Source organism: Myotis daubentonii, chromosome 13 (genome assembly GCF_963259705.1).
Source record: "Myotis daubentonii chromosome 13, mMyoDau2.1, whole genome shotgun sequence".
In the NCBI taxonomy this organism is placed as follows: Eukaryota; Metazoa; Chordata; class Mammalia; order Chiroptera; family Vespertilionidae; genus Myotis; species Myotis daubentonii.
Genome location: NC_081852.1, coordinates 25,101,974 through 25,117,857, shown reverse-complemented (window position 1 = coordinate 25,117,857; position 15,884 = coordinate 25,101,974). Strand labels below are relative to the sequence as shown.

General features: G+C 39.4%; 1 protein-coding gene across 1 annotated transcript in view; it reads right to left on the bottom strand.

Annotated features, from left to right (window-relative positions):
* The window catches only part of CTNNA3 (catenin alpha 3), a 1,315,594-nt gene that overhangs the window by 494,104 nt on the left and 805,606 nt on the right, over positions 1-15,884 (bottom strand). The gene's annotated exons all lie outside the window — the stretch shown is intronic.

Sequence of the window (15,884 nt, the reverse complement as noted above, 5' to 3'; positions counted from 1 at the left end):
AACCGCGTGGGCACTGTTTGGCATCCCAGAAGTCCATTTGATCCAAGCATTAGTGACACTAAAATTCCTTTATACGTTATTGCTTTTGAAACTTATGCTCTCCCAGTGAAGACGCTGCTCTCTCAAATAAGTACCTTTACGTCCATTACCTAAGTCCAATATTCACCACTACTTTCTTTACACCACAAAAGAGCCACGAGAACCCTAGCCAGTGTGGCTAAGTGGATAGAGCGTCAGCCTGCGGACTGAAGGGTCCCAGGTTCAATTACCGTCAAGGGCACATGCCTGGGTTGTGGGCTCAGTCCCCAGTAGGGGAGTATAGGAGGCAGCCAATCAGTGATTCTCTCTCATCATTGATGTTTCTATCTCTCTCTCCCTCTTCCTTCCTCTCTGAAATAAAAAAATATATATTTTTTTAAAAAAAGAAAGAGCCAAGAAAAAGAGCATGAGATTCTTTTCCCTTCCTTTGAGCCTCAGTTATTCACCGTTCCTCTTGGTAGCAGGTGATTATTTGTGTAGAGGGGTAGTGTTTCCCCAGCCTACAAAATGCATCATCGTCTTCATCACTGCAAAGAGTTTGCTTTTCCAACAATCATTTTCCAGCATTATATACTTGAGTACATTCCAGTTTTTATTGCTCAAATCCAAAATACGTTTAGTTGTGGAGAAACCACACATGAAATGCATGCAATGGCAGCAAACAACGAACATATCTTCGGATCACTAGTTGAAGAATATCACCAGTGTTATGAAAACGGATTTATAGCCTTTGTTTCCAATAGCATTTCTTTTAACATGTCAACAGTGAAACCACTCCTTGCTTTCCATTTACATATAATGAAATAACAGCCATACATTATTTAAGTGTGGAAGGGAATTGTTCACTTTATTAATGTACATGGAATGGCTTACTTGAAAAGGTCTTTTGTTGGCTTGAAGGTCACAATGCCTCAGCTTTCAAATCTGACACATAATTAGCACATTTGTGAATTATTTGAAAAGGGCAGCAGCTTCGGTACCCCTCTCCCCAGACCCCAGGATCCACTCACAGAAAGTGAAATTCAGTCATCGAATTGCTTTAATATGTCTGGGATAATTTGCACTGCACTTGCAGAAAATATCTATCCATAAATTTGAGCACTGTTTAAGTAAAAGAGAAAAAATTATTAGATCAATCCTTTGGTCAAATCAGAAAAATGCTGGTTAATCCTAAATTTAAAATTTACAAAAAAGTGCGTTCTCTCTCTCTCTCTCTCTCTCTCTCTCTCTCTCTCTCTCTCTCTCTTTCTCTCTCTCCTTCCTTCCTTCCTTCCTTCCTTCCTTCCTTCCTTCCTTCCTTCCTTCCTTCCTTCCTCCCTTCTTTCCATGTAGCATCTTTCTCTTTTTCCCATTTAAAAATAGACATCTTGTTCTGAACATTTCTTGGCACCATGTTTGTTATAAGCCAATCCAGTGACATGGAAACCACCCTAAGCAGAGAGTTTCTGTTCATATGAGCAGACTTAACTTTTTAAATGTAAAATAAAATTAATTTTTATCATTAATTTCTGGAACTTTTTTCTTTTTTTATTGAGTTTATTGAGGTGACATTGGTTAATAAAATTATACAGACTTCAGGTATAATTCTACAATATTATCATCTGTATATTATATGTGTTTACCTGTGGGATCGGGCCTAAACCAGCAGTCGGACATCCCTCTCACAATCCGGGACTGCTGGCTCCCAACCGCTCGCCTGCCTGCCTGCCTGCCTGATTGCCCCTAACTGCTTCTGCCTGCCAGCCTGATCACCCCTAACCACTCCCCTGCCAGCCTGATCAACATCTAACTGCTCCCCTGACAACCCGATAGCCCCCAACTGCCCTCCCCTACAGGCCTGGTTGCCCCCAACTGCCCTCCCTTGCTGATCTGGTCACCCCTAACTGCCCTCCCCTGCTGGCCATCTTGTGGCTGTGGGTGCCACCATCTTTGAGGGTGGGCAGTCAATTAGCATATTCCTTCCTTATTGTCTGTGGGCATTGCCATCTTTGTGAAGGTGTGAGGGTCAATTAGCATATTCTCTCTTTATTAGATAGGATAGCAATCTCTTACATCATGAAACAACACCCCCAAATCTCATTCTGCAGGGTCAATCATTTCCTACTCTTTCAACTATTCTGATTGCTTGCCTCAATATTTCCATAAAGTATACTTATACAACTATATTTGTAATTTTAAATTTTGTCAGGTACTTCAATATAATTAATTTATGTCCTATATCCACCCTCCATGTTATAAAAGAAAGTTAAATGGCCCTAATGTTAGCACCATTGTTGCTTGGGTATTCCATCACTTAAATTCATAATCAATCATTCTTTTTCTTGTTTGTTTGTTTTTGAATGAATTTAGTAGCAAAGCAAAGTTGAACTGAATTAAAATTGTTGTAAACTTCATTTTTCCTCTGGCAAGAAGAGTTAATGGGGAAAACATTGAGAAAGGGTTTCTGCCTTTGTCGTCAGATCTCTTTGTCTTTTTTTCCCTTTTTAAAAATTATTTTATTTTTCTATTATGGTTTGCATTTAATACTATTTTGTGTTAGTTTCAGGTGTATAGAGCAGTGGATAGACATTCATATAGGTTACAACATGTTCCCTCTGATAATTCAAGTCCCCACCTGGTACCATAGATAGCTATTACAATATTGTTAACTTTATTCCCTATAGCAGACTTAAGTTTTACAAAATTCTCAATTGAAAATGCAGCACAACTAAATGTTTTCCACTCAATTAATGACCACATTAATATTCTGTCTTCTTTTGTTCAGACATACCTGAACTTTTCTTTACCAGAACTGTTATGTTAGGTAAACTTTCTAGATAAATCAAGTAGTGCTATTTCCAGATTAAGGAACATGGAGTTGTAGTAATATTTTATACCGATTAAAATTTATAAGGGAGCTAGTATTCTGTGAAAAAAAAATTACATGATAGAAATAAAATCTCTTTACAGTTCTAATTTGAGTGATCTGTGACCTATTTTCCAAAGTCACATCAATGTGTAAATCAAAGCCAAATTTCCTCCAATAATAATTATTCCTAATTTTTATGGGGCTCTTCTGGCAGTCAAGTATGCTCCAAAGCACAGCATGAAGGCAATTCCCTACTAGTCAAAGAAACCACCATGCAAATAAAGTATTCAGTGAAATAGTTTAAGATATTTTTAAGACATCTGACATCTTTGATATATCTAACTTTGACAATGTTTCAAAAGTCTGCGTCTAACCTTCATTATTCAAGAGATACTTGTGGAAAGTTTCTACCCAATTAGGGAAATTAGGGCATTGGAATGTTTTAGAGATAAACAGATCTGGGTTTGAACCTAATTCCCACAATTAATAAGCTTTCTGACCACGGACAAGACCTTAACTTCTCTAAGCCTGTTTTGTCATCTGTAAAATGGATATGGTAATATGCACTTCACGGGGAGCTGTGATGATTAAAGGAGATACTGCACAGAGTGGGCCTGATACCTGCTAGCCCTGACTATGTATGCATCTCCTTTCAGCTCATCTATCTCTCTACTAATTGCGGTTGGACAAGAACATTAAGTCTCTCAAAAGGTTTTATGAATTACAACCTTAGAAGCCTAAAGAACTTAACAAAAGGTCTAACCCTAGAGTCACAAACTCAAATGTTTTAGGACTCATGCAGGGAATACAAACAGTCTAGATGTAACTCAGTGGTTGGGGTGGGGTTGTGGGTCCTCGTCTGTGTGCATGCCCTACCTACAGGCATTACAGATCATTAAAACAAGAAGAAATAAAAGGTTAAACTTAACTGCCTTAACAAAATAACAGTCTGTTGGCTTGCTTTAGTTCATAGGATACCAGTTTGTGACCTCTGACCCCATTCTGTAATTTTCTATTGTATGAATAGAAAAAAAAAGTTAAACAGGGAGAAGAAATATACTCAAACCAATGAGTAACAGGGAGACTATTAACCAGGGAAAGGTGTGCTCTTTATGCAACCCTGAATTAAAGTAGTCACAAAGGTCCCCTCCATTGAAATGATGGACCAGACTTTTTATTGACATTGTGCCAAGTCTTTATCTAAATTCAAGAAAAGCAGAGTCCCTTCTTTATCAAAAAGAAAAGTTCCTACTCATCTATAACATGACCATAAAGGTAAGTATCTGTTTTTTAATTGACTACAGTGCATTCTTTATTCAGATTTATCCTTTAAGTTTTGAATGAAGAATATGTGAGAAAAGAAAGCTCTTGAGTCCAGGGTTAATTTCTGTCTGACTATACATGTTTATTGGGAACATCCAAATCTGACAAATCTGTAGCAAAGAAACAAATGAACACAGGCAAACTCTGAGTAAGGGTATTGAGCAATATAGCTGACATCCGTTCTTTCTTTTTAACTTGGTGTTTGAGAAGGAGGCAGATTTCTTTCTGAATTTGGAAAAGGACAAGGATTCACAAAACCCCGTGAAGAGGCATGAAGAATGGAAAGAGAGGCCCATGCCCTTTGGACATGATAGCAAATAGCAAACTTTTAAGTCACTGGCCAGATCACTGATGGAGGGAACACCAAAAGTTCCTCAAGGCATTGAGCGATATCCAGAGTCGGACTAGACACTCTGAGTTTGAGTTGCCCTTGAGATATATGAGTAGACACATCCAACAGGTATGCAGTTAGGTGTATAGTTAGGAAGTGTAGTTAGGAAGTGTCCAGTTACTCTTCTTAGACACCAATATTTATTAGGCAGATAGAAGAGGAGAACCCTATGATGAGTCTTAGAGAAGATGGCCAGGAATAGAGAAGGTTATCCACAAAGTTGTAGAGATAGGGAGAAGAGAAAATGTCAAGAAGGTAGCCTCACCATCAAACACTGAGAAATCAAAATAAGTGACCCCTGAAATTATCCATTGATTTAGCCACACAGAGGGCCATTCTTAGAGTCATTTGGTTGGAATGATGATGCTCACACTAGCCTCGTGTGAACTGAGGACTGTGTAGGTAGTGCAGTGCCCCCATGTGTCTTGTAACCCAAAGCAGAGAGCTAGAGGCTGCCTGGACAAGACTCACTCCCCCATTCCCATCTATTCATTTCTTTCTACTTCACCTCTCAAACATTTCTTGTATTATCTACTTTTCTTGCTCCCCACCCTCGTCAAATTTACTGTCAGTTTTTTAAAGATCCTTGTGTACAGTCTTCGCTTTCATTTCCAGTCATTGTGCCTTCTCTACAATATATTCACCATACTGCCACTGACAAGTTTTTTCAAATAACAAACTTGATTCCCTTATTATCATTCTCCCATCCCCACACTATATTACCTTCCCTAAAAAGCCCTATATAATCTGGTCTAAACTCATCATGCATAGTTTGTTTTGTTATTTTATTATTATTATTATTATTATTATTATTATTATTATTATTTTGCTTCAGATATATCAATCTACTTCAGATAGTCATGCTTCCTTCTGCCACAGGACATTTGCACATGCTGTTCTCTTTAACCTAGAACGTATTCCTCCTCCTTCCTCATCGCCAACCTTATACCACTTAGACCTGCTTAACTGATGTTGGTCAGATCTCAGCTCAAAAGTAATCCCTTGGGAAAAGTTTCACCAATACTGCAACCCTCCACCCCTCCCTAAGACCCTTCTCTACCCAAGTCAAGTTTTTCCTTCAGAGCATGATTCTCAGTTTGTAATTACGTTCACTGAGGAGATTATTAGACTAGCGTTCATTTCATCTCTTTATAAGAGCAGGGACCTCATCCCTGTTTTTTCATCTTTGGGCCCTGAGTTCCTAGTACCCGATATATGGTAGCCAAACAAATAGTGAATATGGTAGCCTAACTTCAGTGAATGAATAAATGCATAAGTGCATAAATTAGTATGTTTGAGAATGCATCATGCCCAAAGAGAGAAAGGAAAATGGAGCTTAGAGGGAGGAGACAGCAACAGAAATTCAGGACAAGTGAGAAAGAGGAATGAGATTTCCCTTTGAAATTCATTCGCAATATTCCACAAAGGCTTAGAAAGCTGGACTTCAAAGAGAAGTAGCACACTTCTCTTCTTGTCTGGTCATCCTACTTAACAAAGCCTGGGGGGAAGAGGCTTTCAAGTTTTACTTTCACTTAAGATATCAAATGGGGAATCACTGAAAAGCTCCTGATTTAGCTTTCAATTAATTTATTTTTAATCAAATAAAATAACTCTTCAAAGGGCCCAAGCTGGCTGCCAAATGCGGTAAGTATGGCAAAGGGAACAAGTGCGGTAACTCCCTGCAGCACACCTGTGAGCTTTAGTGTCTCCTCCAGAAAGGAATGTAATGATCTCATGCTTTGTTTCCAGAAAAGCCTAGCTCAGGGGCCTGGGGCTGAGTCTGAGACGCATAGCAGGGGGTCTGTGGTCTTCTGATGTTGGCATCCGAGTGACCTCTGGCTAAACAACCCAGCAGTCCCATTCCTCCGTGAAACAGTGCTGCTGGGCAGCTACTTGTAGTAACAAGAAATGACCATGAATTATGAGTTTTGTAGAACATTTAACTAATAGAATTGTGCTATAAAGGTGCATGGCAAGGTGCAGGGAAACAATTTCATAAGTAACAAATATTGATTATGCATCTATCATGTGGGTTGGGAACTGCCAGGGAAATCAAAGACAATGAAAACAAATCTCAAGAAAAACAATCTATTTAAGGGGGCCACACGAAAGAGTCAGAGAATAAAACTGTAGCTTTAAAGTCCATAGGAAGCTAGAGGTAAGTGAATCTCACAGAGGCCACTGTACTCAGGATGTTTCATGGAAACAAATTATTACCAAGGAACTTCCTATTTTCTTGGACTATGCATCTTTAGCTGCCTCCCAAACTTTATGCACGTTAAATCACACAATCCTGTCCCTGGTATAGTTTCTCTAATATAATCATTTGCCTCTGTCTTTGGTTATTCCTCCCATTTCAATAGTTTTATTTTACTGTTATGTAATCTGATAACAAAATTACACAAGAATTAGACAGGAGATAGAGTGATCAGGCAATTTGGTTGTTAATTTAAACATAATTAGCGAATTAAATCTAACTATGTAATAAAAGGATAATACAGCAAGACAATGTAGTTTGTCCCAGGAATAAACCAAGGGTTTATGATTGAGAAATCAAACAATGAAATTCCTTGTCTTACTATATTTCAAAACATTTTAGAAAAACATTGATAATAGTTGTATGCCTTTTCTTATTAAAGCAAAGCAAAGCAAAGCTAAACAACCAACCAAAAACCTTAGTGAATAAATACAAGGAATCATTCTTAACAGAAACAGGTCAAATTCCAGAAACTGAAAGCGAATATCCTGCTTAAAACTTAAAATTAAGACACGCATTCCCACTGTCACTGAGGTAAATCAATAATTTATTTAAAGTTCTAGTCTATATAAATAAACCTAAAAATAAATTATGGCTGCAAATATTGTAAAGCAAGAAGAAATATATTCTCAGGTGATAAAATTGTCCATCTAGCGAATGCAAGATAATTATCTAATATGCTGAGTATTAAGTAAGACAGCTTCATACAGGATACATAATATATATTCCTTTCCTATACATCAATTGCCATCAGAGAAAAGTTACAGTGACACAATGTCACTTTCATAATAGCAAATAAAGTTAAAAACTTCTTAGTATGTATACTTATGAAATAGTACAATTATATTTTATATATGCATATATTTGTATGCATATGTCTATATGTATTGCTTTTTACTTAATGTTATACTAGTAAAAGAATAACTGAATGAATGAGAATAAATACATGTTTGGATAGGAATACTCAATATTGTAAAATAAAATGTCAACTCTCACTAAATTTGTTTACTAATTTAATAAATCTAAATTGAACTTATATTACTTTTCATGTACATATGAAAGACTAGTAAAAATAATTTACAGAAAAAGAAAAATAAAGAATAATATAATGAGTGAGTAATTAAAACACACAGAAAGTTTGCTTTCCAGAGCAATGGAACAATAATGTTGATGACCCAATTGAATACCACTTGGTAGGAAATTAAAAAAAAAAAATCAATATATGTAAAAGACTGGCATATGACTGCATAATTTATTTAATTTGAAATAATGAAAACCTAAAAAGTCAAAATGCAAAAGATTACAAAAAGTATTTGTTATATATAATAACCCAGGAAAGATTATTATCCATATGGTATATAGGTTCTAAACATCAATAAGAAACAAGATATTTAAAAAAGGACAAAATATTTAAACAGATACTTCACATATGAAATACAATGACTGATAAATACATAAAAAGATGCCAAATCTACCTCTTGATTCATTTAGCAGGAAATGCGACTAAGAAAATTATGTTTGGCTTTTAACATTATAATAATTAAAAAGTTTTATATTATCTAGGATTGCTGAGGGTATGAACAACTGGAAAGTTAAATGGCAACTCTTCAGAGGGCAATTTAGCCTCATCTGTAAAAATTTAAAATTTGTGAAACTGGCACAATTCAGTTTAATGTAGGCTGTCCTCCAGAAATGCTTGCATGTGTGAATGAGCATAGAGCCACAAGAGGGTCAGTTCAACTGCATTTTTAACACTAAAATGAATCTAAATATATATCAATGGATAATAAATAATATTATGTAATACTATGATTCTGTAAAAAAGGAAAAAACTCTGCTGTCAAAATATCCCAAATATGTAATTTTAAGTGAAAAATATTTCAGGATGTATATAAAGTATGTTCCTATTTAAATAAAATTATGTTATGTACAGGTATAAATGCTAAGTATGAAGTCTACAGTGATAAACCCCAACTGTTAAAATGAGTTGTATATGGGACAGGAAGTTAGATTACTGTTGCCATGGAGAGAAGCATGTCTTTTTAACTGTATGTTTCTATACTGGCTGAAATTTTTCCACATAACTTTTTTTTCACTATATAGTTATCTAATTTATAAATCAGTGATTAATGAAATGGTTCTATATGCAGGATATACTAGTATTGACTTGGAAACATGCCAATGACAAATAAAAAAGAATGTATATTATGATCCTATTTATTATAGCAGTGCGTGTGTGTGCGTGTGTGTGCATGTGTGTGTGCATGTGTGTGTGTGTGTGTATGAAAGTGTGATATTTAAAATATTGTTCACCAAAATGGTAATTGTGGTTATCTTTGAGAAGACTCAAAATAATTTCAACTCTCCTTTTTCATACTTTTAAAAATCTATGATTGAACTAGTATAATGAATCTCTTTTCTAACCAAAAAACAAATAAACAAAACAGCAAAGTAATTTTCACTTTGAAGCGAATAAAAAACTTTCTGTAGCTATATTTGGACTTCATACTAATCATGAGTGTCACTTAATCATGACACTGCAAATTCTGAGAATCTAGAAGCACTTAAAATGGGGTATGTAATAATTAAGTGATGCTAGGTAGAAGACAGTTTCTGTTGTTTCATATACTGCACATTTAAAATAATTCAAAACAAAAGATCCAGGCATTGGTTTTACCTCATGTTTATTTGACATAATGACAAATATCAACTGCATCAAAGCCTATTGCCAATCAGACCACACAAAACTGACCTTAATAACAAATAAAATTATATTTGTTTGAAATTCAAAATGTGTCCATGCATAGTGCAGTCTGTGTGTGTGTGTGTGTCTGTGTCCATGTATCTATCTGCAGCAGGCCCAACGTGATGATTTTTATCATTACGAGATTATAATATAGTCCCACATTTCTTCTTTTTTCTTTTCTTACCTTGCCCTCCAACTCTATTCCAATTGACATCTGAACTTGTTCCACTCCAATGAATCATTAAAGCTGAAAATATCCATTTGCCTAAGTGGACATATGCCCATGTTGTTCTGAAAACAACAGGCCTCAGTGTGCGGTGTCAGTGTGTGCTTTCATAAAAGAAAGAAATGAGGTGAACACACACACAAGACTTAACATAGATTTGGCTATTAGAATGGTTCTTCTAGTGAATTATCTAAAGTATGTGTTCTAATGCTTAAATTGAGGACTGCAATATATACTATCCTAAGAGTCCCATTTCACCAAAAACTTTTCTCATCTTTTATTCTGAAACAATATATAGCCATAGGAATAGATATACAGCACACTGATATGCAATGTAAATTACCATGGTAAAGCCATCAAGACAGTTTCCTCAAGGTCCCTCTCTAAATTAAGCTATTATTCACCTAGAATCACCACCCAAAGGAAAAAAAGTAGGTTCCTCCTGCCAAGTAAATGTAACATAACAGCATAAAATAAAATGTATTTAACTATCCAAGAGACAAAACAAATCTCAACTATAAATTAAAGATGAGATCAAGCATAGTTTCCTGAACTGGTGATCTACTTTGTTGTCTGCTGAGGGCCAGGCATAAATATGAAGCATGCAGCTTCAGTAAGCCCTTATTAGCAGGACCAGTGCGTAAAGGGCATAAGTCAAAAAATTCTATAATTGGCCTTCATTATCATTACAATTGACGTCAAAATTCAAAGCAATTTTATGATCAGTGACCTGACCTCTCAAGTGGCAGAAAGAGAACTGATTTTCTCAGAGACAGAATATGCTATGACCAATATAAAGGTTTCAGTCAGCTTAATTCTGAACCAATATTTTTTGTATATATTACTCTATTCAATTGCTAGTGTGGAAAAAGAAGTTGTCATACACTGCAAAGTTAATTAAGTCATATTGTATAAACTTTTCAGATATGGATGAGCCAGCCAAGACCACCTGACTCCCTAATTCATCAAAATACCCACACCCAGATACACTCCTCACTTCCATTAAAAAAAAGGGGGGTCTCTTAGTGACAGTTAACAATTTATTGTCTGACAGCATTTGTTTGGGTAGATATCAGATTAGCAACTGGCACAATTATTTTTTTTTTCCTTACAGTCATGTGTTTGTGATTAAACTAGAGGCCTGGTGGGGTCCCTTGACCTGGCCAGCGATCGGGCTGATGGTTGGGAGAGGGGTGGCCAGCCTGGGGGAGGAACCTAGGGAGGTAGGCCGGCCTCAGGAGGTTGGCAGTGGGAGTGCACTGATCACCAGGGGGCAGCTCCTGTGTTGAGCGTCTGCCCCCTGGTGGTCAGTACACATCATAGCAACCACTTGACCGGTCGGTCGTTTGGTGGTTCAGTCACTTAGGCTTTTATATAGAGAGAGTCTAACATTGAGGAAAATAGGTAAACAAGTTTTTAAATTATTAGAATTATAATCCTGGAGAAAAACTCTTATTCCTCAGCATTAATGGCCCATAGTAAGACAAATTGAAAGAACACAATATGTGTGTGGATGTGGGTAGTATGGAGAAGCAGGAGTGGGGTAAGCATGGTTGTGTATGTGTGTATGAAAGCGATGGCAAAATATGCAAATCAGTACATGATTATTAAATTCTATGATTTCTATGTTACCCTCATCATTTGATTCTCCAAATCTTGTGAGGGCTCCTTGGATGGCTTCTGGATTTAAATTACATGATATACTAGTATAGTGGAGTGTAGCTAAGCGATGTGATATAGGTTGCAAAGAAAATCAAAGATTCAGGCCCCTTAAGTTTGGTGATGATAGAAGTTATATCTCTAGCACTTCCACAACATACTGAAATGCCGGGTCCATATGGTGAGTAACAGCTGTAATTAGAAAATATGATAGCCATGGCTAGGTGGCTTAGTTGGTTGGAGCATCGTCTGTGCACTAAAAAGGTTGCAGGTTTGATCGCCAGTCAGGGCACATATGGGAGGCAACCAATCCATGCATCTCTTTTACATTGATGCCTTCCTCTCTCTCTCCCTTCCTCTCTGTCTAAAAGCAATAAACATATCCTCCTCAGGTGAAGGCTTAAAAAAAATATGATGATGTTGAGACACGTGCCATGTAATCTTGGAATGTTTCTCAATATTATTAATGGTTGCATTAGCTCTAGAGGAGAAGATGGAAACAAAGAAAGACACTTTATTTCACTAACCTTCCTTCATTAGAGGAAGGTTACCAATGCATTAATTCTATCTGCAGAAGTCTAAATTGTTATGTTCTTGAGGACAGAAACCATGCTACCCCTCTTTGTAGTTCTAAGACTTTGCAACCAGTGGTGTGCTCAAAGACCTCTGGAAAACTGAAAGAAGTCAACATTGCAAATAAAATATTTTTTACATTGTCTTCTCTACCATGTTTATAGGTAACCTGTTTACAGAGGACTAAAGACAGTAACAAATTCCACAAATATTTATCATGTATTAGGTCTATTGTAGACATTCAAGGAAAAACAGAAGAGAGGGGAAAAATCCTTCCAAAGCTTCAATAAATGAAACATTTAGATGTAAATACACAAAGCAAGATATTAAATGAGTAAAACACGGATTCCTGACTAGCTTCAGAGTAAGGAAATAATGCAATGAAGCATTAAAAAAATAGTTGGATTATTTTTTAAAATCTTAAAGAAAGAGGCCCAGCTGGTGTGGCTCAGCAGTTGAGCATAGAACCATGAACCAAGAAGTCACCAGGTCAGGTCACATGACCTGGTTGCAGGCTCGATTCCAGGTGGGGGGAGTGCAGGAGACAGCCACTTGATGATGTTTCTTTCTCATCAATGTTTCTCTCTCTCTCACTCTCTCTAAAAATCAATAATTTTTTTTAAATCTTGAAGAAAGATAGTTTCTATATATCAAGTGAATTGTTTTTTAAACTATGACTATGACTATTTTGTTAAAAGATATGTGTTAATAGGAAATACATATTTTTGCTTTTTTTTTGTTTTTATTAATCCTCACCTGAGGATATTTTTTTCCACTGATTTGTAGGGAGAGTGGACGAGAGAGGGAAAGACAGAGAGAAACATCAATATGAGAGAAACATATCGATTGGTTGCCTCGTGCACGAGCCCTGACCAGGCTTCAGGCCTGAGGAGGAGCCTGCAACCAAGGTGTGTGCCCTTCACTGGAGTCAAACCCAGGACCCTTTGGTCTGCAGGCCAATGCTCTATCCACTGAGCCAAACCTGCTAGGGTAAAATATATGTTTTAATAAACCCCAGTATTGAAAATTTCTGGTAAAATAAAAATTATCCTATCTAATAAAAGAGAAACATGGTAATTAGCATATAACCGCTACCCTTCCCATTGGCTAATCAGGGCAATATGCAAATTAACTGCCAGCCAAGATGGCGGCCGGAAGCCAGGCAGCTTGAAACTAACATGAGGCTTGCTTGCTTAAGTGACGGAGGACTCCAACGTTCCCCACCTGCCACTGCAGGCCTCTGAGCTGCAACTCTAAGCAACTATGTTACAAATATAGAAGCTAAACAAAACCCCAGAAACCTGCTTTAGTCCGTTGGGCTTCAGCCAGCAGGATCGCAACATTGTTTCAAATACAGAAGGTAAACAAAGGCCAGAAACATGCTTTCAGCAGCGGAGGCCTAAGAGCTGGAGCCAAGCCTCAAAGCTAAAGCTGGTCCAGAATAAAAAAAAAAAGAAAAAAAGGAGTGGTTGGGAGCTTCAGTCACCCGCCAGCCTGAAAACAGCCCTCAGCCCCTCACCCAGACTGGCCAGGCACCACAGTGGGGACCCCCACCCTGATCCAGGACACCCTTCAGGGCAAACCAGCCAGCCCCAACCCGTGCACCAGGCCTCTATCCTATATAGTAAAAGGGTAATATGCCTCCCAGCACTGGGATCAGTGGAGCCGAGAGGCCTCCCGGCACTGGAATCAGCGTGACAGGGGGCAGCGCCCCAACCCCCTGATTGTCCCTGCTCTGTGTGTGATGGGGTAGAGCCATAACCTCCCCATCGGCCCTGCCCTGAGTGTGACAGTGGTGGCGCCCCAACCCCCTGATCCGCCCTGCTCTGTGCGTGACAGGGGGCGGTGCCTCAACTCCCCTATCAGCCCTACTCTGTGAGTGACAGGGGGCAGCTCCTCAACCCCCTGATCGGCCCTGCTCTGTGCGTGACAGGGTACGGAGCCCCAACCCCCCTGATGGGCCCTGCTCTGCACGTGACAGGGGGCAGCGCCCCAACCCCCTGATGGGCCCCACTCTGTGTGTGACAGGGGGTGGTGCTGCAACCTTCCCATCAACCCTGCCTTGAGTGTGACAGGGGGCGGTGCCCCAACCCCCAAATCGGCCCTACCCTGAGCGTGACTGAGGGTGGCATCACAACCTTCTGATCTGCCCTGCTCTGTGCATGACAGGGGGTGGTGCCCCAACTCCCCAATCGGCCCTGCTCTGAGCCCGACCAGGGGCTGCACCTAGGGATTGGGCCTGCCCTCTGCCACCCAGGAGCAGGCCTAAGCCAGCAGGGCGTTATCTCCCGAGGGGTCCCAGACTGCGAGAGGGCACAGGCCAGGCTGAGGGACCCCCCTCCCCCCCGAGTGCACAAATTTTTGTGCACCAGGCCTCTAGTATTTAATAAATAGTAAACTGTATAATGAAACCTAGTTAAATGTTATGTTATTCCATTCCTATCTTTACAACAATATCTCCTATATATTCAGTTATTTGCATTCTGATCTCAAGCAATGTAAAATTTGAATCAAATTCAAGAAAGCAGGGTTTCACCGGAGGTAGTTCGATGCACCACTGCTACATAGCTCCCCATGGCTGCACAAGCCGGGGCTGGATTCTGGCCTGCACTGCTCCAAGGTCTGGAATCCAAGCTGCAGGAATAGGAGAGCATTTTGCATCCTCTAGTCTGGATCTTGACCCTGCTTCAGGAAGGCGGCTGGCTTGCACTGCACCTGGAGCCATTCAAATGCTGTCAGGCTCAGCCTCCAAGAAAGAAATCCCACAGTATCTGGCTTGCTCTGTATGCAGCTTGGTTCCAAAAGTCAGCAGACAGGCCTGGGTCTTGTGGGCAGAGGGTGGGCTTTCTCCGCTCTGAGATGGCAACCTTAATGAGTGCCTCACTCTTGGGACAGAAAGGAGCATACACAGTACCCTGAATGCTTAGTAGCCAGAAACAGAGAATCTATATATATAAAAGCCAAAGCAACCATCCAGTAGCTATGACACACACTGACCACCAGGGGGAAGACACTCAACGCAGGAGCGGAAACCACAGACATGGAAACATGGAACAGACTGATGAATCTCAGAGGGAAGGGGGGAGGGCAGGAAGAGATTAACCAAAGATCTTATATGCATACTAGAGGCCCCATGCACCTGTAGGGTCCCTCAGCCTGGCCTGCAGGGATCAAGCCGAAACCAGCTCTCCAACCTCCCTGAGAGGTCCTGGATCGCGAGAGGGCGCAGGCCAGGCCGAAGGATCCCACTGGTGCACGAATCTGGGCACCAGGCCTCTAGTGTCAAATAAAAGCCCAGTCCATTTCTCACTGCCACAGTTGAGTCCCACTTCACCTTCAGCCTCTGACTACTGGGGCTGCCAGGCTTTGGAAAGCACCTAATATCTCTCTCTCCTGTTGGTTAATTAACACTAATGGGCAGCTGTCCTCCCTGCATAAAGCCACAGCCATCGCTGGAATTAATGGAGGGCTAATTACACTGTTTGTTCAGGCGCAGTGTGTCTCTTCCCTCCAGCAGCCTACCTTTTGGACCCTCATTGCTCATTATCAACTCCACCAGTGGAGGAACAAGACAAGACTGTCAGCTGTGCCACTTCAGACATTTCCAAGAAAAAGCTTAAATCTAAGAAATGCCACTGCGGGCTTCCTCTGCAGGGTTTTTAGCTAGGCAAAATCCCTCTTATAATCTTTGTTCATAATTCCTCCTTCAACGCTGAATTATATTAAGAACTGGAAATCTTTTCTGCAAATGGCTTGCTTTTAAATTTGCTTTTCAGACATCTCTAAGGATCACTGGCAACTCAAGTGCAATTCTTTAAATCC